This window comes from Somniosus microcephalus, chromosome 33, assembly GCF_052327205.1.
Source record: "Somniosus microcephalus isolate GS21.2 chromosome 33, FLI_Smic_1.0, whole genome shotgun sequence".
NCBI classification, from domain to species: Eukaryota; Metazoa; Chordata; class Chondrichthyes; order Squaliformes; family Somniosidae; genus Somniosus; species Somniosus microcephalus.
In genome coordinates, this window is record NC_141019.1 from 17,429,706 (window position 1) to 17,450,226 (window position 20,521).

Consider the following 20,521-nt stretch of genomic DNA (forward strand, 5'->3'; position numbering starts at 1 on the left):
CTGTCTCACTCTTCCTCCAGTCTCACTCTTCCTCCAGTCTCACTCTTCCTCCAGTCTCACTCTTCCTCCAGTCTCTCTCTTCCTCCAGTCCCACTCTTCCTCAAGTCTCTCTCTTCCTCCTGTCTCACTCTTCCTCCAGTCTCTCTCTTCCTCCAGTCTCTCTCTTCCTCCAGTCTCACTCTTCCTCCAGTCTCTCTCTTCCTCAAGTCTCACTCTTCCTCCATTCACACTCTTCCTCCAGTCTCACTCTACCTCCAGTCTCTCTCTTTCTCCATCTCACTCTTCCTCCAGTCTCACTCTTCCTCCAGTCTCACTCTTCCTCCAGTCTCACTCTTCCTCCAGTCTCTCTCTTCCTCCAGTCTCTCTCTTCCACCAGTCTCTCTCTTCCTCCAGTCTCACTCTTCCTCCAGTCTCTCTCTTCCTGCAGTCTCACTCATCCTCCAGTCTCACTCTTCCTGCATTCTCACTCTTCTTCCAGCATCTCTCTTCCTCCAGTCTCACTCATCCGACAGTCTCTCTCTTCCTCCAGTCTCACTCTTCCTCCAGTCTCACTGTACCTCCAGTCTCACTCTTCCTCCAGTCTCACACTTCCTCCAGTCTCTCAGTTCCTCCAGTCTCACCCTTCCTCCAGTCTCACTCTTCCTCCAGTCTCACTCTTCCTCCAGTCTCTCTCTTACTCCAGTCTCACACTTCCTCCAGACTCTCTCGTCATCCTTTCACTCTCTTCCTCCAGTCTCACCCTTCCTCCAGTCTCACACTTCCTCCAGTCTCACCCTTCCTCCAGTCTCACTCTTCCTTCAGTCTCACTTTTCCTCCAGTCTCTCTCTTCCTCCAGTCTCACTCTTCCTCCAGTCTCTCTCTTCCTCCAGCCGCTCTCTTCCTCCAGTCTCTCTCTTCCTACACTCTCACTCTTCCTCCAGTCTCTCTCTTCCTCCAGTCTCACTCTTCATTCAGTCACTCTGTTCCTCCAGTCTCACCCTTCCTCCAGTCTCACTCTTCCTTCAGTCTCACTCTTCCTCCAGTCTCTCTCTTCCTCCAGTCTCTCTCGTCCTACAGTGTCACTCTTCCTCCAGTCTCTCTTTACCTTCGGTCTCACTCTTCCTCCAGTCTCACTTTTCCTGCAGTCTCTGTTCCTCCAGTCTCACCCTTCCTGCAGTCTCACTCTTCCTTCAGTCTCTCTCTTCCTCCAGTCTCACTCTTCCTCCAGTCTCAGTCTTACTCCAGTCACACTCTTCCTCCAGTCTCACTCTTCCTCCAGTTTCTCTGTTCCTCCAGTCTCTCTGTTCCTCCAGACTCACGCTTCCTCCAGTCTCTCTCTTCATCCAGTCTCTCTCATTCTCCAATCTCACCCTTCCTCTTGTCACAATCTTCCGCCAGTCTCACTCTTCCTCTTGTCACACTCTTCCTCCAGTCTCACTCTTCCTCCAGTCTCACTCTTCCTCCAGTCTCTCTCTTTCTCCAGTCTCACGCTTCCTCCAGTCTCACTCGTCCTCCAGTCTCTCTCGTCCTCCAGTCTCTCTCTTCCTCCAGTCTCTCTCGTCCTCCAGTCTCTCTCTTCCTCCAGTCTCTCTCTTCCTCCAGTCTCATTCTTCCTCCAGTCTCTTTTCCTCCAGTCTCACTCTTCCTCCAGTCTCACGCTTCCTCCAGTCTCTCTATTCCTCCAGTCTCTCTATTCCTCCAGTCGCACTCTTCCTCCACTCTCTCTCTTCCTCCAGTCTCACTCTTCCCCAATGTCTCACTCTTCTTCCAGTCTCAAGCATCCTGCAGTCTCACCCTTCCTCCAGTCTCACTCTTCTCCAGCCTCACTCTTCCTCCAGTCTCACTTTTCCTCCATTGTCACTCTTCCTCCAGTCTCTCTCTTCTTCCAGGGACTCTCAGCCTCCAGTCTCACTCTTCCTCCAGTCTCTCTCTTCCTCCAGTCTCTCTCTTCCTACAGTCTCACTCTTCCTCCAGTCTCTCTCTTCCTCCAGTCTCACTCTTCCTTCGGTCACTCTGTTCCTCCAGCCTCACCCTTCCTCCAGTCTCACTCTTCCTTCAGTCTCTCTCTACCTCCAGACTCTCTCTTCCTCCAGTCTCACACTTCCTCCAGTCTCACTCTTCCTCCAGTCCCTCTCTTCCTCCAGTCCCTCTCTTCCTCCAGTCTCTCTCTTCCTCCAGTCTCACTCTTCCTCCAGTCTCTCTCTTCCTCCAGTGTCACTCTTCCTCCAGTCTCTCTCTACCTTCAGTCTCACTCTTCCTCCAGTATCTCTCTTCCTCCAGTCTCACTTTTCCTCCAGTCTCTCTGTTCCTCCAGTCTCACTCTTCCTCCAGTCTCTCTCTTCCTCCAGTGTCACTCTTCCTCCAGTCTCTCTCTACCTTCAGTCTCACTCTTCCTCCAGTATCTCTCTTCCTCCAGTCTCACTTTTCCTCCAGTCTCTCTGTTCCTCCAGTCTCACCCTTCCTCCAGACTCACTCTGCCTTCAGTCTCTCTCTTCCTCCAGTCTCTCTCTTCAGCCAGTCTCACTCTTCCTCCAGTCTCACTCATCCTCCAGTCTCTCTCTTCCTCCAGTCTCACTCTTCCTCCAGTCTCTCTCTTCCTCCAGTATCTCTCTTCCTCCAGTCTCACTCTTCCTCCAGTCTCACTCTTCCTCCAGTCTCTCTCTTCCTCCAGTCTCACTCTGCCTCCAGTCTCTCTCTTCCTCCTGTCTCTCTCTACCTCCAGACTCTCTCTTCCTCCAGTCTCACTCTTCCTCCAGTCTCACTCTTCCGCCAGTCTCTCTCTTCCTCCAGTCTCTCTCTTCCTCCAGTCTCACTCTTCCTCCAGTCTCTCTCTTCCTCCAGTGTCACTCTTCCTCCACTCTCTCTTTACCTTCAGTCTCACTCTTCCTGCAGTATCTCTCTTCCTCCAATCTCACTCTACCTCCAGTCTCTCTCTTCCTTCAGTCTCACTCTTCCTCCAGTCTCACTCTTCCTCCAGTCACTCTCTTCCTGCTGTATCACACTTCCTCCAGTCTCTCTCTTCCTCCAGTCTCTCACTTCCTCCTGTCTCACTCTTCCTCCAGTCTCACTCTTCCTCCAGTCTCACTCTTCCTCCAGTCTCTCTCTTCCTCCAGTCCCACTCTTCCTCCAGTCTCTCTCTTCCTCCAGTCTCACTCTTCCTCCAGTCTCTCTCTTCCTCAAGTCTCACTCTTCCTCCATTCACACTCTTCCTCCAGTCTCACTCTACCTCCAGTCTCTCTCTTTCTCCAGTCTCACTCTTCCTCCAGTCTCACTCTTCCTCCAGTCACTCTCTTCCTGCAGTCTCACTCTTCCTCCAGTCTCTCTCTTCCTCCAGTCTCTCACTTCCTCCTGTCTCACTCTTCCTCCAGTCTCACTCTTAATCCAGTCACTCTCTTCCTGCAGTATCACTCTTCCTCCAGTCTCTCTTCCTCCAGTCTCACTCTTCCTCCAGCCTCTCTCTTCCTCCAGTCTCACTCTTCCTCCAGTCCCACTATTCCTCCAGTCTCTCTCTTCCTCCAGTCTCACCCTTCCTCCAGTCTCACTCTTCCTCCAGTCTCTCTCGTCCTCCAGTCTATCTCGTCTTCCAGTCTCATTCTTCCTCCAGTCTCTCTCTTCCTCCAGTCTCACTCTTCCTCCCGTCTCTCTCTTCCTCCAGCCTTACTCTTATTCCAGTCTCACTCTTCCTCCAGTCTCACTCTTCCTCCAGTCTCACTCTTCCTCCAGTCTCTCTCATCCTCCAGCCCCACTCTTCCTCCAGTCTCTCACTTCATCCAGTCTCAATCTTCCTCCAGTCTCTCTCTTCCTCCAGTCTCACACTTCCTCCAGTCTCACTCTACCTCCAGTCTCTCTCTACCTCCAGTCTCACTCTTCCTCCAGTCTCTCACTTCCTCCTGTCTCACTCTTCCTCCAGTCTCACTCTTCCTCCAGTCTCTCTCTTCCTCCAGTCTCTCTCTTCCTCCAGTCCCACTCTTCCTCCAGTCTCTCTCTTCCTCCAGTCTCTCTCTTCCTCCAGTCTCTCTCTTCCTCCAGTTTCACTCTTACTCCAGTCACATTCTTCCTCCATTATCACTCTACCTCCAGTCTCTCTCTTCCTCCAGTCTCACTCTTCCTCCAGTCTCACTCTTCCTCCAGTCACTCTCTTCCTGCAGTCTCACACTTCCTCCAGTCTCGCTCTTCCTCCAGTCTCTCACTTCCTCCTGTCTCAATCTTCCTCCAGCCTCTCTCTTCCTCCAGTCTCACTCTTCCTCCAGTCTCACTCTTGCTCCAGTCTCACTCTTCCTCCGGTCTCTCTCATCCTCCAGTCTCTCACTTCCTCCTGTCTCACTATTCCTCCAGTCTCACTCTTCCTCCAGTCTCTCTCATCCTCCAGTCTCACTCTTCCACCAATCTCACTCTTCCTCCAGTCTCACTGTTGCTCCAGTCTCACTCTTCCTCCAGCCTCTCTCTTCCTCCTGTCTCTCTCTTCCTCCAGTCGCACTCTTGCTCCAGTCTGACTCTTCCTCCAGTCTCACTCTTCCTCCAGTCTCACTCTTCCTCCTTTCTCACTCTTCCTCCTTTCTCATGCTTCCTCCAGTCTCACTCTTCCTCCAGTCACTCTCTTCCTGCAGTCTCACTCTTCCTCCAGTCTCTCTCTTCCTCCAGTCTCTCACTTCCTCCTGTCTCACTCTTCCTGCAGTATCACTCTTCCTCCAGTCTCTCTCTTCCTCCAGTCTCTCACTTCCTCCTGTCTCACTCTTCCTCCAGTCTCACTCTTCCTCCAGTCTCACTCTTCCTCCAGTCTCTCTCTTCCTCCAGTCCCACTCTTCCTCAAGTCTCTCTCTTCCTCCTGTCTCACTCTTCCTCCTGTCTCACTCTTCCTCCAGTCTCACTCTTCCTCCAGTCACTCTCTTCCTGCAGTCTCACTCTTCCTCCAGTCTCTCTCTTCCTCCAGTCTCTCACTTCCTCCTGTCTCACTCTTCCTCCAGTCTCACTCTTAATCCAGTCACTCTCTTCCTGCAGTATCACTCTTCCTCCAGTCCCTCTTCCTCCAGTCTCACTCTTCCTCCAGCCTCTCTCTTCCTCCAGTCTCACTCTTCCTCCAGTCCCACTATTCCTCCAGTCTCTCTCTTCCTCCAGTCTCACCCTTCCTCCAGTCTCACTCTACCTCCATTCTCTCTCGTCCTCCAGTCTATCTCGTCTTCCAGTCTCACTCTTCCTCCAGTCTCTCTCTTCCTCCAGTCTCACTCTTCCTCCAGTCTCTCTCTTCCTCCAGCCTCACTCTTATTCCAGTCACACTCTTCCTCCAGTTTCACTCTACCTCCAGTCACTCTCTTCCTCCAGTCTCACTCTTCCTCCAGTCTCACTCTTCCTCCAGTCTCACTCTTCCTCCAGTCTCTCTCTTCCTCCAGTCCCACTCTTCCTCCAGTCTCACTCTTCCTCCAGTCTCTCTCTTCCTCCAGCCTCACTCTTATTCCAGCCACACTCTTCCTCCAGTCTCACTCTACCTCCAGTCTCTCTCTTCCCCCAGTCTCACTCGTCCTCCAGTCTCACTCTTCCTCCAGTCTCACTCTTCCTCCAGTCTCACTCTTCCTCCAGTCTCTCTCATCCTCCAGTCCCACTCTTCCTCCAGTCTCTCACTTCATCCAGTCACTCTCTTCCTGCAGTCTCACTCTTCCTCCAGTCTCGCTCTTCCTCCAGTCTCTCACTTCCCCTGTCTCACTCTTCCTCCAGTCTCACTCTTCCTCCAGTCTCTCACTTCCTCCTGTCTCACTATTCCTCCAGTCTCACTCTTCCTCCAGTCTCTCTCATCCTCCAGTCTCACTCTTCCACCAATCTCACTCTTCCTCCAGTCTCACTCTTCCTCCAGTCTCACTCTTCCTCCAGTCTCACTCTTGCTCCAGTCTCACTCTTCCTCCGGTCTCTCTCATCCTCCAGTCTCTCACTTCCTCCTGTCTCACTCTTCCTCCAGTCTCACTCTTCCTCCAGTCTCACTCTTCCACCAGTCTCACTCTTCCTCCAGTCTCACTGTTGCTCCAGTCTCACTCTTCCTCCAGCGTCTCTCTTCCTCCAGTCTCTCTCTTCCTTCAGTCGCACTCTTGCTCCAGTCTCACTCTTCCTCCAGTCTCACTCTTCCTCCAGTCTCACTCTTCCTCCTTTCTCACTCTTCCTCCTTTCTCATGCACCCTCCAGTCTCACTCTTCCTCCAGTCACTCTCTTCCTGCAGTCTCTCTCTTCCTCCAGTCTCTCTCTTCCTCCAGTCTCTCACTTCCTCCTGTCTCACTCTTCCTCCAGTCTCACTCTTCCTCCAGTCTCTCTCATCCTCCAGTCTCACTCTTCCTCCAGTCTCACTCTTCCTCCATTGTCACTCTTCCTCCAGTCTCTCTCTTCTTCCAGGGACTCTCATCCTCCAGTCTCACTCTTCCTCCAGTCTCTCTCTTCCTCCAGCCGCTCTCTTCCTCCAGTCTCACTCTTTCTCCAGTCTCTCTCTTCCTCCAGTCTCTCTCTTCCTCCAGTCTCACACTTCCTCCAGTCTCTCTCTTCCTCCAGTCTCACTCTTCCTTCAGTCTCACTCTTCCTTCAGTCTCTCTCTACCTCCAGACTCTCTCTTCCTCCAGTCTCAGACTTCCTCCAGTCTCACTCTTCCTCCAGTCTCACTCTTCCTCCAGTCTCTCTCTTACTCCAGTGTCACTCTTCCTCCAGTCTCTCTTTACCTTCAGTCTCACTCTTCCTGCAGTATCTCTCTTCCTCCAATCTCACTCTACCTCCAGTCTCTCACTTCCTCCTGTTTCACTCTTCCTCCAGTCTCACTCTTCCTCCAGTCTCACTCTTCCTCCAGTCTCTCTCTTCCTCCAGTCCCACTCTTCCTCAAGTCTCTCTCTTCCTCCAGTCTCACTCTTCCTCCAGTCTCTCTCTTCCTCCAGTCTCACTCTTCCTCCAGTCTCTCTCTTCCTCAAGTCTCACTCTTCCTCCATTCACACTCTTCCTCCAGTCTCACTCTACCTCCAGTCTCTCTCTCTCTCCAGTCTCACTCTTCCTCCAGTCTCACTCTTCCTCCAGTCACTCTCTTCCTGCAGTCTCACTCTTACTCCAGTCTATCTCTTCCTCCAGTCTCTCACTTCCTCCTGTCTCACTCTTAATCCAGTCACTCTCTTCCTGCAGTCACTCTCTTCCTGCAGTATCACTCTTCCTCCAGTCTCACTCTTCCTCCAGCCTCTCTCTTCCTCCAGTCTCACTCTTCCTCCAGTCCCTCTCTTCCTCCAGTCCCACTATTCCTCCAGTCTCTCTCTTCCTCCAGTCACACCCTTCCTCCAGTCTCACTCTTCCTCCAGTCTCTCTCGTCCTCCAGTCTATCTCGTCCTCCAGTCTCACTCTTCCTCCAGTCTCTCTCTTCCTCCAGTCTCACTCTTCCTCCAGTCTCCCTCTTCCTCCAGCATCACTCTTATTCCAGTCTCACTCTTCCTCCAGTCTCACTCTACCTCCAGTCTCTCTCTTCCTCCAGTCTCACTCTTCCTCCAGTCTCACTCTTCCTCCAGTCTCACTCTTCCTCCAGTCTCACTCTTCCTCCAGTCTCACTCTTCCTCCAGTCTCACTCTTCCTCCAGTCTCTCTCTTCCTCCAGTCCCACTCTTCCTCCAGTCTCTCACTTCATCCAGTCTCAATCTTCCTCCAGTCTCTCTCTTCCTCCAGTCTCACTCTTACTCCAGTCACACTCTTCCTCCAGTCTCACTCTACCTCCAGTCTCTCTCTACCTCCAGTCTCACTCTTCCTCCAGTCTCACTCTTCCTCCAGTCTCTCACTTCCTCCTGTCTCACACTTCCTCCAGTCTCACTCTTCCTCCAGTCTCACTCTTCCTCCAGTCTCTCTCTTCCTCCAGTCCCACTCTTCCTCCAGTCTCTCTCTTCCTCCAGTCTCACTCTTCCTCCAGTCTCTCTCTTCCTCCAGTCTCACTCTTACTCCAGTCACAATCTTCCTCCATTCTCACTCTACCTCCAGTCTCTCTCTTCCTCCAGTCTCACTCTTCCTCCAGTCTCACTCTTCCTCCCGTCTCACTCTTCCTCCAGTCACTCTCTTCCTGCAGTCTCACTCTACCTCCAGTCTCGCTCTTCCTCCAGTATCTCACTTCCTCCTATCTCACTCTTCCTCCAGTCTCACTCTTCCTCCAGTCTCTCTCATCCTCCAATCTCACTCTTCCTCCAGTCTCACTCTTCCTCCAATCTCACTGTTGCTCCAGTCTCACTCTTCCTCCAGCCTCTCTCTTCCTCCAATCTCACTGTTGCTCCAGTCTCACTCTTCCTCCAGCCTCTCTCTTCCTCCAGTCTCACTCTTGCTCCAGGCTCACTCTTCCTCCGGTCTCTCTCATCCTCCAGTCTCTCACTTCCTCCTGTCTCACTCTACCTCCAGTCTCACTCTTCCTCCAGTCTCACTCTTCCACCAGTCTCACTCTTCCTCCAGTCTCACTGTTGCTCCAGTCTCACTCTTCCTCCAGCGTCTCTCTTCCTCCAGTCTCTCTCTTCCTTCAGTCGCACTCTTGCTCCAGTCTCACTCTTCCTCCAGTCTCACTCTTCCTCCAGTCTCACTCTTCCTCCTTTCTCACTCTTCCTCCTTTCTCATGCTCCCTCCAGTCTCACTCTTCCTCCAGTCACTCTCTTCCTGCAGTCTCTCTCTTCCTCCAGTCTCTCACTTCCTCCTGTCTCACTCTTCCTCCAGTCTCACTCTTCCTCCAGTCTCTCTCATCCTCCAGTCTCACTCTTCCTCCAGTCTCACTCTTCCTCCATTGTCACTCTTCCTCCAGTCTCTCTCTTCTTCCAGGGACTCTCATCCTCCAGTCTCACTCTTCCTCCAGTCTCTCTCTTCCTCCAGCCGCTCTCTTCCTCCAGTCTCACTCTTTCTCCAGTCTCTCTCTTCCTTCAGTCTCACTCTTCCTTCAGTCTCTCTCTACCTCCAGACTCTCTCTTCCTCCAGTCTCAGACTTCCTCCAGTCTCACTCTTCCTCCAGTCCCTCTCTTCCTCCAGTCCCTCTCTTCCTCCAGTCTCTCTCTTCCTCCAGTCTCACTCTTCCTCCAGTCTCTCTCTTCCTCCAGTGCCACTCTTCCTCCAGTCTCTCTTTACCTTCAGTCTCACTCTTCCTCCAGTATCTCTCTTCCTCCAGTCTCACTTTTCCTCCAGTCTCTCTGTTCCTCCAGTCTCAGCCTTCCTCCAGACTCACTCTTCCTTCAGTCTCTCTCTTCCTCCAGTCTCTCTCTTCCTCCAGTCTCACTCTTCCTCCAGTCTCTCTCTTCCTCCAGTCTCACTCTTCCTCCATTCTCTCTCTTCCTCCAGTCTCTCTCTACCTCCAGACTCTCTCTTCCTCCAGTCTCACTCTTCCTCCAGTCTCACTCTTCCGCCACTCTCTCTCTTCCTCCAGTCTCTCTCTTCCTCCAGTCTCACTCTTCCTCCAGTCTCTCTCTTCCTCCAGTGTCACTCTTCCTCCAGTCTCTCTTTACCTTCAGTCTCACTCTTCCTGCAGTATCTCTCTTCCTCCAATCTCACTCTTCCTCCAGTCTCACTCTTCCTCCAGTCTCACTCTTCCTCCAGCCTCTCTCTTCCTCCAGTCTCACTCTTCCTCCAGTCTCTCTCTTCCTCAAGTCTCACTCTTCCTCCATTCACACTCTTCCTCCAGTCTCACTCTACCTCCAGTCTCTCTCTTTCTCCAGTCTCACTCTTCCTCCAGTCTCACTCTTCCTCCAGTCACTCTCTTCCTGCAGTCTCACTCTTCCTCCAGTCTCTCTCTTCCTCCAGTCTCTCACTTCCTCCTGTCTCACTCTTCCTCCAGTCTCACTCTTAATCAAGTCACTCTCTTCCTGCAGTATCACTCTTCCTCCAGTCTCTCTTCCTCCAGTCTCACTCTTCCTCCAGCCTCTCTCTTCCTCCAGTCTCACTCTTCCTCCAGTCTCTCTCTTCCTCCAGTCCCACTATTCCTCCAGTCTCTCTCTTCCTCCAGTCTCACCCTTCCTCCAGTCTCACTCTTCCTCCAGTCTCTCTCGTCCTCCAGTCTATCTCGTCTTCCAGTCTCACTCTTCCTCAAGTCTCTCTCTTCCTCCAGTCTCACTCTTCCTCCAGTCTCACTCTTCCTCCAGTCTCTCTCTTCCTCCAGTCTCACTCTTCCTCCAGTCTCTCTCTTCCTCAAGTCTCACTCTTCCTCCATTCACACTCTTCCTCCAGTCTCACTCTACCTCCAGTCTCTCTCTTTCTCCAGTCTCACTCTTCCTCCAGTCTCACTCTTCCTCCAGTCACTCTCTTCCTGCAGTCTCACTCTTCCTCCAGTCTCTCTCTTCCTCCAGTCTCTCACTTCCTCCTGTCTCACTCTTCCTCCAGTCTCACTCTTAATCCAGTCACTCTCTTCCTGCAGTATCACTCTTCCTCCAGTCTCTCTTCCTCCAGTCTCACTCTTCCTCCAGCCTCTCTCTTCCTCCAGTCTCACTCTTCCTCCAGTCTCTCTCTTCCTCCAGTCCCACTATTCCTCCAGTCTCTCTCTTCCTCCAGTCTCACCCTTCCTCCAGTCTCACTCTTCCTCCAGTCTCTCTCGTCCTCCAGTCTATCTCGTCTTCCAGTCTCACTCTTCCTCCAGTCTCTCTCTTCCTCCAGTCTCACTCTTCCTCCAGTCTCTCTCTTCCTCCAGCCTCACTCTTATTCCAGTCACACTCTTCCTCCAGTCTCACTCTACCTCCAGTCTCTCTCTTCCTCCAGTCTCACTCTTCCTCCAGTCTCTCTCTTCCTCCAGCCTCACTCTTATTCCAGTCACACTCTTCCTTCCGTCTCACTCTACCTCCAGTCTCTCTCTTCCTCCAGTCTCACTCTTCCTCCAGTCTCACTCTTCCGCCAGTCTCTCTCTTCCTCCAGTCTCTCTCTTCCTCCAGTCTCACTCTTCCTCCAGTCTCTCTCTTACTCCAGTGTCACTCTTCCTCCAGTCTCTCTTTACCTTCAGTCTCACTCTTCCTGCAGTATCTCTCTTCCTCCAATCTCACTCTACCTCCAGTCTCTCACTTCCTCCTGTTTCACTCTTCCTCCAGTCTCACTCTTCCTCCAGTCTCACTCTTCCTCCAGTCTCTCTCTTCCTCCAGTCCCACTCTTCCTCAAGTCTCTCTCTTCCTCCAGTCTCACTCTTCCTCCAGTCTCTCTCTTCCTCCAGTCTCACTCTTCCTCCAGTCTCTCTCTTCCTCAAGTCTCACTCTTCCTCCATTCACACTCTTCCTCCAGTCTCACTCTACCTCCAGTCTCTCTCTCTCTCCAGTCTCACTCTTCCTCCAGTCTCACTCTTCCTCCAGTCACTCTCTTCCTGCAGTCTCACTCTTACTCCAGTCTATCTCTTCCTCCAGTCTCTCACTTCCTCCTGTCTCACTCTTAATCCAGTCACTCTCTTCCTGCAGTATCACTCTTCCTCCAGTCTCTCTTCCTCCAGTCTCACTCTTCCTCCAGCCTCTCTCTTCCTCCAGTCTCACTCTTCCTCCAGTCCCTCTCTTCCTCCAGTCCCACTATTCCTCCAGTCTCTCTCTTCCTCCAGTCTCACCCTTCCTCCAGTCTCACTCTTCCTCCGGTCTCTCTCATCCTCCAGTCTCTCACTTCCTCCTGTCTCACTCTTCCTCCAGTCTCACTCTTCCTCCAGTCTCACTCTTCCACCAGTCTCACTCTTCCTCCAGTCTCACTGTTGCTCCAGTCTCACTCTTCCTCCAGCGTCTCTCTTCCTCCAGTCTCTCTCTTCCTTCAGTCGCACTCTTGCTCCAGTCTCACTCTTCCTCCAGTCTCACTCTTCCTCCAGTCTCACTCTTCCTCCTTTCTCACTCTTCCTCCTTTCTCATGCACCCTCCAGTCTCACTCTTCCTCCAGTCACTCTCTTCCTGCAGTCTCTCTCTTCCTCCAGTCTCTCTCTTCCTCCAGTCTCTCACTTCCTCCTGTCTCACTCTTCCTCCAGTCTCACTCTTCCTCCAGTCTCTCTCATCCTCCAGTCTCACTCTTCCTCCAGTCTCACTCTTCCTCCATTGTCACTCTTCCTCCAGTCTCTCTCTTCTTCCAGGGACTCTCATCCTCCAGTCTCACTCTTCCTCCAGTCTCTCTCTTCCTCCAGCCGCTCTCTTCCTCCAGTCTCACTCTTTCTCCAGTCTCTCTCTTCCTCCAGTCTCTCTCTTCCTCCAGTCTCACACTTCCTCCAGTCTCTCTCTTCCTCCAGTCTCACTCTTCCTTCAGTCTCACTCTTCCTTCAGTCTCTCTCTACCTCCAGACTCTCTCTTCCTCCAGTCTCAGACTTCCTCCAGTCTCACTCTTCCTCCAGTCTCACTCTTCCTCCAGTCTCTCTCTTACTCCAGTGTCACTCTTCCTCCAGTCTCTCTTTACCTTCAGTCTCACTCTTCCTGCAGTATCTCTCTTCCTCCAATCTCACTCTACCTCCAGTCTCTCACTTCCTCCTGTTTCACTCTTCCTCCAGTCTCACTCTTCCTCCAGTCTCACTCTTCCTCCAGTCTCTCTCTTCCTCCAGTCCCACTCTTCCTCAAGTCTCTCTCTTCCTCCAGTCTCACTCTTCCTCCAGTCTCTCTCTTCCTCCAGTCTCACTCTTCCTCCAGTCTCTCTCTTCCTCAAGTCTCACTCTTCCTCCATTCACACTCTTCCTCCAGTCTCACTCTACCTCCAGTCTCTCTCTCTCTCCAGTCTCACTCTTCCTCCAGTCTCACTCTTCCTCCAGTCACTCTCTTCCTGCAGTCTCACTCTTACTCCAGTCTATCTCTTCCTCCAGTCTCTCACTTCCTCCTGTCTCACTCTTAATCCAGTCACTCTCTTCCTGCAGTCACTCTCTTCCTGCAGTATCACTCTTCCTCCAGTCTCACTCTTCCTCCAGCCTCTCTCTTCCTCCAGTCTCACTCTTCCTCCAGTCCCTCTCTTCCTCCAGTCCCACTATTCCTCCAGTCTCTCTCTTCCTCCAGTCACACCCTTCCTCCAGTCTCACTCTTCCTCCAGTCTCTCTCGTCCTCCAGTCTATCTCGTCCTCCAGTCTCACTCTTCCTCCAGTCTCTCTCTTCCTCCAGTCTCACTCTTCCTCCAGTCTCCCTCTTCCTCCAGCATCACTCTTATTCCAGTCTCACTCTTCCTCCAGTCTCACTCTACCTCCAGTCTCTCTCTTCCTCCAGTCTCACTCTTCCTCCAGTCTCACTCTTCCTCCAGTCTCACTCTTCCTCCAGTCTCACTCTTCCTCCAGTCTCACTCTTCCTCCAGTCTCACTCTTCCTCCAGTCTCTCTCTTCCTCCAGTCCCACTCTTCCTCCAGTCTCTCACTTCATCCAGTCTCAATCTTCCTCCAGTCTCTCTCTTCCTCCAGTCTCACTCTTACTCCAGTCACACTCTTCCTCCAGTCTCACTCTACCTCCAGTCTCTCTCTACCTCCAGTCTCACTCTTCCTCCAGTCTCACTCTTCCTCCAGTCTCTCACTTCCTCCTGTCTCACACTTCCTCCAGTCTCACTCTTCCTCCAGTCTCACTCTTCCTCCAGTCTCTCTCTTCCTCCAGTCCCACTCTTCCTCCAGTCTCTCTCTTCCTCCAGTCTCACTCTTCCTCCAGTCTCTCTCTTCCTCCAGTCTCACTCTTACTCCAGTCACAATCTTCCTCCATTCTCACTCTACCTCCAGTCTCTCTCTTCCTCCAGTCTCACTCTTCCTCCAGTCTCACTCTTCCTCCCGTCTCACTCTTCCTCCAGTCACTCTCTTCCTGCAGTCTCACTCTACCTCCAGTCTCGCTCTTCCTCCAGTATCTCACTTCCTCCTATCTCACTCTTCCTCCAGTCTCACTCTTCCTCCAGTCTCTCTCATCCTCCAATCTCACTCTTCCTCCAGTCTCACTCTTCCTCCAATCTCACTGTTGCTCCAGTCTCACTCTTCCTCCAGCCTCTCTCTTCCTCCAATCTCACTGTTGCTCCAGTCTCACTCTTCCTCCAGCCTCTCTCTTCCTCCAGTCTCACTCTTGCTCCAGGCTCACTCTTCCTCCGGTCTCTCTCATCCTCCAGTCTCTCACTTCCTCCTGTCTCACTCTACCTCCAGTCTCACTCTTCCTCCAGTCTCACTCTTCCACCAGTCTCACTCTTCCTCCAGTCTCACTGTTGCTCCAGTCTCACTCTTCCTCCAGCGTCTCTCTTCCTCCAGTCTCTCTCTTCCTTCAGTCGCACTCTTGCTCCAGTCTCACTCTTCCTCCAGTCTCACTCTTCCTCCAGTCTCACTCTTCCTCCTTTCTCACTCTTCCTCCTTTCTCATGCTCCCTCCAGTCTCACTCTTCCTCCAGTCACTCTCTTCCTGCAGTCTCTCTCTTCCTCCAGTCTCTCACTTCCTCCTGTCTCACTCTTCCTCCAGTCTCACTCTTCCTCCAGTCTCTCTCATCCTCCAGTCTCACTCTTCCTCCAGTCTCACTCTTCCTCCATTGTCACTCTTCCTCCAGTCTCTCTCTTCTTCCAGGGACTCTCATCCTCCAGTCTCACTCTTCCTCCAGTCTCTCTCTTCCTCCAGCCGCTCTCTTCCTCCAGTCTCACTCTTTCTCCAGTCTCTCTCTTCCTCCAGTCTCTCTCTTCCTCCAGTCTCTCTCTTCCTACAGTCTCACTCTTCCTCCAGTCTCTCTCTTCCTCCAGTCTCTCTCTTCCTTCAGTCTCACTCTTCCTTCAGTCTCTCTCTACCTCCAGACTCTCTCTTCCTCCAGTCTCAGACTTCCTCCAGTCTCACTCTTCCTCCAGTCCCTCTCTTCCTCCAGTCCCTCTCTTCCTCCAGTCTCTCTCTTCCTCCAGTCTCACTCTTCCTCCAGTCTCTCTCTTCCTCCAGTGCCACTCTTCCTCCAGTCTCTCTTTACCTTCAGTCTCACTCTTCCTCCAGTATCTCTCTTCCTCCAGTCTCACTTTTCCTCCAGTCTCTCTGTTCCTCCAGTCTCAGCCTTCCTCCAGACTCACTCTTCCTTCAGTCTCTCTCTTCCTCCAGTCTCTCTCTTCCTCCAGTCTCACTCTTCCTCCAGTCTCTCTCTTCCTCCAGTCTCACTCTTCCTCCATTCTCTCTCTTCCTCCAGTCTCTCTCTACCTCCAGACTCTCTCTTCCTCCAGTCTCACTCTTCCTCCAGTCTCACTCTTCCGCCACTCTCTCTCTTCCTCCAGTCTCTCTCTTCCTCCAGTCTCACTCTTCCTCCAGTCTCTCTCTTCCTCCAGTGTCACTCTTCCTCCAGTCTCTCTTTACCTTCAGTCTCACTCTTCCTGCAGTATCTCTCTTCCTCCAATCTCACTCTTCCTCCAGTCTCACTCTTCCTCCAGTCTCACTCTTCCTCCAGCCTCTCTCTTCCTCCAGTCCCACTCTTCCTCAAGTCTCTCTCTTCCTCCAGTCTCACTCTTCCTCCAGTCTCACTCTTCCTCCAGTCTCTCTCTTCCTCCAGTCTCACTCTTCCTCCAGTCTCTCTCTTCCTCAAGTCTCACTCTTCCTCCATTCACACTCTTCCTCCAGTCTCACTCTACCTCCAGTCTCTCTCTTTCTCCAGTCTCACTCTTCCTCCAGTCTCACTCTTCCTCCAGTCACTCTCTTCCTGCAGTCTCACTCTTCCTCCAGTCTCTCTCTTCCTCCAGTCTCTCACTTCCTCCTGTCTCACTCTTCCTCCAGTCTCACTCTTAATCAAGTCACTCTCTTCCTGCAGTATCACTCTTCCTCCAGTCTCTCTTCCTCCAGTCTCACTCTTCCTCCAGCCTCTCTCTTCCTCCAGTCTCACTCTTCCTCCAGTCTCTCTCTTCCTCCAGTCCCACTATTCCTCCAGTCTCTCTCTTCCTCCAGTCTCACCCTTCCTCCAGTCTCACTCTTCCTCCAGTCTCTCTCGTCCTCCAGTCTATCTCGTCTTCCAGTCTCACTCTTCCTCAAGTCTCTCTCTTCCTCCAGTCTCACTCTTCCTCCAGTCTCACTCTTCCTCCAGTCTCTCTCTTCCTCCAGTCTCACTCTTCCTCCAGTCTCTCTCTTCCTCAAGTCTCACTCTTCCTCCATTCACACTCTTCCTCCAGTCTCACTCTACCTCCAGTCTCTCTCTTTCTCCAGTCTCACTCTTCCTCCAGTCTCACTCTTCCTCCAGTCACTCTCTTCCTGCAGTCTCACTCTTCCTCCAGTCTCTCTCTTCCTCCAGTCTCTCACTTCCTCCTGTCTCACTCTTCCTCCAGTCTCACTCTTAATCCAGTCACTCTCTTCCTGCAGTATCACTCTTCCTCCAGTCTCTCTTCCTCCAGTCTCACTCTTCCTCCAGCCTCTCTCTTCCTCCAGTCTCACTCTTCCTCCAGTCTCTCTCTTCCTCCAGTCCCACTATTCCTCCAGTCTCTCTCTTCCTCCAGTCTCACCCTTCCTCCAGTCTCACTCTTCCTCCAGTCTCTCTCGTCCTCCAGTCTATCTCGTCTTCCAGTCTCACTCTTCCTCCAGTCTCTCTCTTCCTCCAGTCTCACTCTTCCTCCAGTCTCTCTCTTCCTCCAGCCTCACTCTTATTCCAGTCACACTCTTCCTCCAGTCTCACTCTACCTCCAGTCTCTCTCTTCCTCCAGTCTCACTCTTCCTCCAGTCTCTCTCTTCCTCCAGCCTCACTCTTATTCCAGTCACACTCTTCCTTCCGTCTCACTCTACCTCCAGTCTCTCTCTTCCTCCAGTCTCACTCTTCCTCCAGTCTCACTCTTCCGCCAGTCTCTCTCTTCCTCCAGTCTCTCTCTTCCTCCAGTCTCACTCTTCCTCCAGTCTCTCTCTTACTCCAGTGTCACTCTTCCTCCAGTCTCTCTTTACCTTCAGTCTCACTCTTCCTGCAGTATCTCTCTTCCTCCAATCTCACTCTACCTCCAGTCTCTCACTTCCTCCTGTTTCACTCTTCCTCCAGTCTCACTCTTCCTCCAGTCTCACTCTTCCTCCAGTCTCTCTCTTCCTCCAGTCCCACTCTTCCTCAAGTCTCTCTCTTCCTCCAGTCTCACTCTTCCTCCAGTCTCTCTCTTCCTCCAGTCTCACTCTTCCTCCAGTCTCTCTCTTCCTCAAGTCTCACTCTTCCTCCATTCACACTCTTCCTCCAGTCTCACTCTACCTCCAGTCTCTCTCTCTCTCCAGTCTCACTCTTCCTCCAGTCTCACTCTTCCTCCAGTCACTCTCTTCCTGCAGTCTCACTCTTACTCCAGTCTATCTCTTCCTCCAGTCTCTCACTTCCTCCTGTCTCACTCTTAATCCAGTCACTCTCTTCCTGCAGTATCACTCTTCCTCCAGTCTCTCTTCCTCCAGTCTCACTCTTCCTCCAGCCTCTCTCTTCCTCCAGTCTCACTCTTCCTCCAGTCCCTCTCTTCCTCCAGTCCCACTATTCCTCCAGTCTCTCTCTTCCTCCAGTCTCACCCTTCCTCCAGTCTCACTCTTCCTCCAGTCTCTCTCGTCCTCCAGTCTATCTCGTCCTCCAGTCTCACTCTTCCTCCAGTCTCTCTCTTCCTCCAGTCTCACTCTTCCTCCAGTCTCCCTCTTCCTCCAGCATCACTCTTATTCCAGTCTCACTCTTCCTCCAGTCTCACTCTACCTCCAGTCTCTCTCTTCCTCCAGTCTCACTCTTCCTCCAGTCTCACTCTTCCTCCAGTCTCACTCTTCCTCCAGTCTCACTCTTCCTCCAGTCTCACTCTTCCTCCAGTCTCACTCTTCCTCCAGTCTCTCTCTTCCTCCAGTCCCACTCTTCCTCCAGTCTCTCACTTCATCCAGTCTCAATCTTCCTCCAGTCTCTCTCTTCCTCCAGTCTCACTCTTACTCCAGTCACACTCTTCCTCCAGTCTCACTCTACCTCCAGTCTCTCTCTACCTCCAGTCTCACTCTTCCTCCAGTCTCACTCTTCCTCCAGTCTCTCACTTCCTCCTGTCTCACACTTCCTCCAGTCTCACTCTTCCTCCAGTCTCACTCTTCCTCCAGTCTCTCTCTTCCTCAAGTCTCACTCTTCCTCCATTCACACTCTTCCTCCAGTCTCACTCTACCTCCAGTCTCTCTCTTTCTCCAGTCTCACTCTTCCTCCAGTCTCACTCTTCCTCCAGTCACTCTCTTCCTGCAGTCTCACTCTTCCTCCAGTCTCTCTCTTCCTCCAGTCTCTCACTTCCTCCTGTCTCACTCTTCCTCCAGTCTCACTCTTAATCCAGTCACTCTCTTCCTGCAGTATCACTCTTCCTCCAGTCTCTCTTCCTCCAGTCTCACTCTTCCTCCAGCCTCTCTCTTCCTCCAGTCTCACTCTTCCTCCAGTCTCTCTCTTCCTCCAGTCCCACTATTCCTCCAGTCTCTCTCTTCCTCCAGTCTCACCCTTCCTCCAGTCTCACTCTTCCTCCAGTCTCTCTCGTCCTCCAGTCTATCTCGTCTTCCAGTCTCACTCTTCCTCCAGTCTCTCTCTTCCTCCAGTCTCACTCTTCCTCCAGTCTCTCTCTTCCTCCAGCCTCACTCTTATTCCAGTCACACTCTTCCTCCAGTCTCACTCTACCTCCAGTCTCTCTCTTCCTCCAGTCTCACTCTTCCTCCAGTCTCTCTCTTCCTCCAGCCTCACTCTTATTCCAGTCACACTCTTCCTTCCGTCTCACTCTACCTCCAGTCTCTCTCTTCCTCCAGTCTCACTCTTCCTCCAGTCTCACTCTTCCGCCAGTCTCTCTCTTCCTCCAGTCTCTCTCTTCCTCCAGTCTCACTCTTCCTCCAGTCTCTCTCTTACTCCAGTGTCACTCTTCCTCCAGTCTCTCTTTACCTTCAGTCTCACTCTTCCTGCAGTATCTCTCTTCCTCCAATCTCACTCTACCTCCAGTCTCTCACTTCCTCCTGTTTCACTCTTCCTCCAGTCTCACTCTTCCTCCAGTCTCACTCTTCCTCCAGTCTCTCTCTTCCTCCAGTCCCACTCTTCCTCAAGTCTCTCTCTTCCTCCAGTCTCACTCTTCCTCCAGTCTCTCTCTTCCTCCAGTCTCACTCTTCCTCCAGTCTCTCTCTTCCTCAAGTCTCACTCTTCCTCCATTCACACTCTTCCTCCAGTCTCACTCTACCTCCAGTCTCTCTCTCTCCAGTCTCACTCTTCCTCCAGTCTCACTCTTCCTCCAGTCACTCTCTTCCTGCAGTCTCACTCTTACTCCAGTCTATCTCTTCCTCCAGTCTCTCACTTCCTCCTGTCTCACTCTTAATCCAGTCACTCTCTTCCTGCAGTATCACTCTTCCTCCAGTCTCTCTTCCTCCAGTCTCACTCTTCCTCCAGCCTCTCTCTTCCTCCAGTCTCACTCTTCCTCCAGTCCCTCTCTTCCTCCAGTCCCACTATTCCTCCAGTCTCTCTCTTCCTCCAGTCTCACCCTTCCTCCAGTCTCACTCTTCCTCCAGTCTCTCTCGTCCTCCAGTCTATCTCGTCCTCCAGTCTCACTCTTCCTCCAGTCTCTCTCTTCCTCCAGTCTCACTCTTCCTCCAGTCTCCCTCTTCCTCCAGCATCACTCTTATTCCAGTCTCACTCTTCCTCCAGTCTCACTCTACCTCCAGTCTCTCTCTTCCTCCAGTCTCACTCTTCCTCCAGTCTCACTCTTCCTCCAGTCTCACTCTTCCTCCAGTCTCACTCTTCCTCCAGTCTCACTCTTCCTCCAGTCTCACTCTTCCTCCAGTCTCTCTCTTCCTCCAGTCCCACTCTTCCTCCAGTCTCTCACTTCATCCAGTCTCAATCTTCCTCCAGTCTCTCTCTTCCTCCAGTCTCACTCTTACTCCAGTCACACTCTTCCTCCAGTCTCACTCTACCTCCAGTCTCTCTCTACCTCCAGTCTCACTCTTCCTCCAGTCTCACTCTTCCTCCAGTCTCTCACTTCCTCCTGTCTCACACTTCCTCCAGTCTCACTCTTCCTCCAGTCTCACTCTTCCTCCAGTCTCTCTCTTCCTCCAGTCCCACTCTTCCTCCAGTCTCTCTCTTCCTCCAGTCTCACTCTTCCTCCAGTCTCTCTCTTCCTCCAGTCTCACTCTTACTCCAGTCACAATCTTCCTCCATTCTCACTCTACCTCCAGTCTCTCTCTTCCTCCAGTCTCACTCTTCCTCCAGTCTCACTCTTCCTCCCGTCTCACTCTTCCTCCAGTCACTCTCTTCCTGCAGTCTCACTCTACCTCCAGTCTCGCTCTTCCTCCAGTCTCTCACTTCCTCCTATCTCACTCTTCCTCCAGTCTCACTCTTCCTCCAGTCTCTCTCATCCTCCAATCTCACTCTTCCTCCAGTCTCACTCTTCCTCCAATCTCACTGTTGCTCCAGTCTCACTCTTCCTCCAGCCTCTCTCTTCCTCCAATCTCACTGTTGCTCCAGTCTCACTCTTCCTCCAGCCTCTCTCTTCCTCCAGTCTCACTCTTGCTCCAGGCTCACTCTTCCTCCGGTCTCTCTCATCCTCCAGTCTCTCACTTCCTCCTGTCTCACTCTACCTCCAGTCTCACTCTTCCTCCAGTCTCACTCTTCCACCAGTCTCACTCTTCCTCCAGTCTCACTGTTGCTCCAGTCTCACTCTTCCTCCAGCGTCTCTCTTCCTCCAGTCTCTCTCTTCCTTCAGTCGCACTCTTGCTCCAGTCTCACTCTT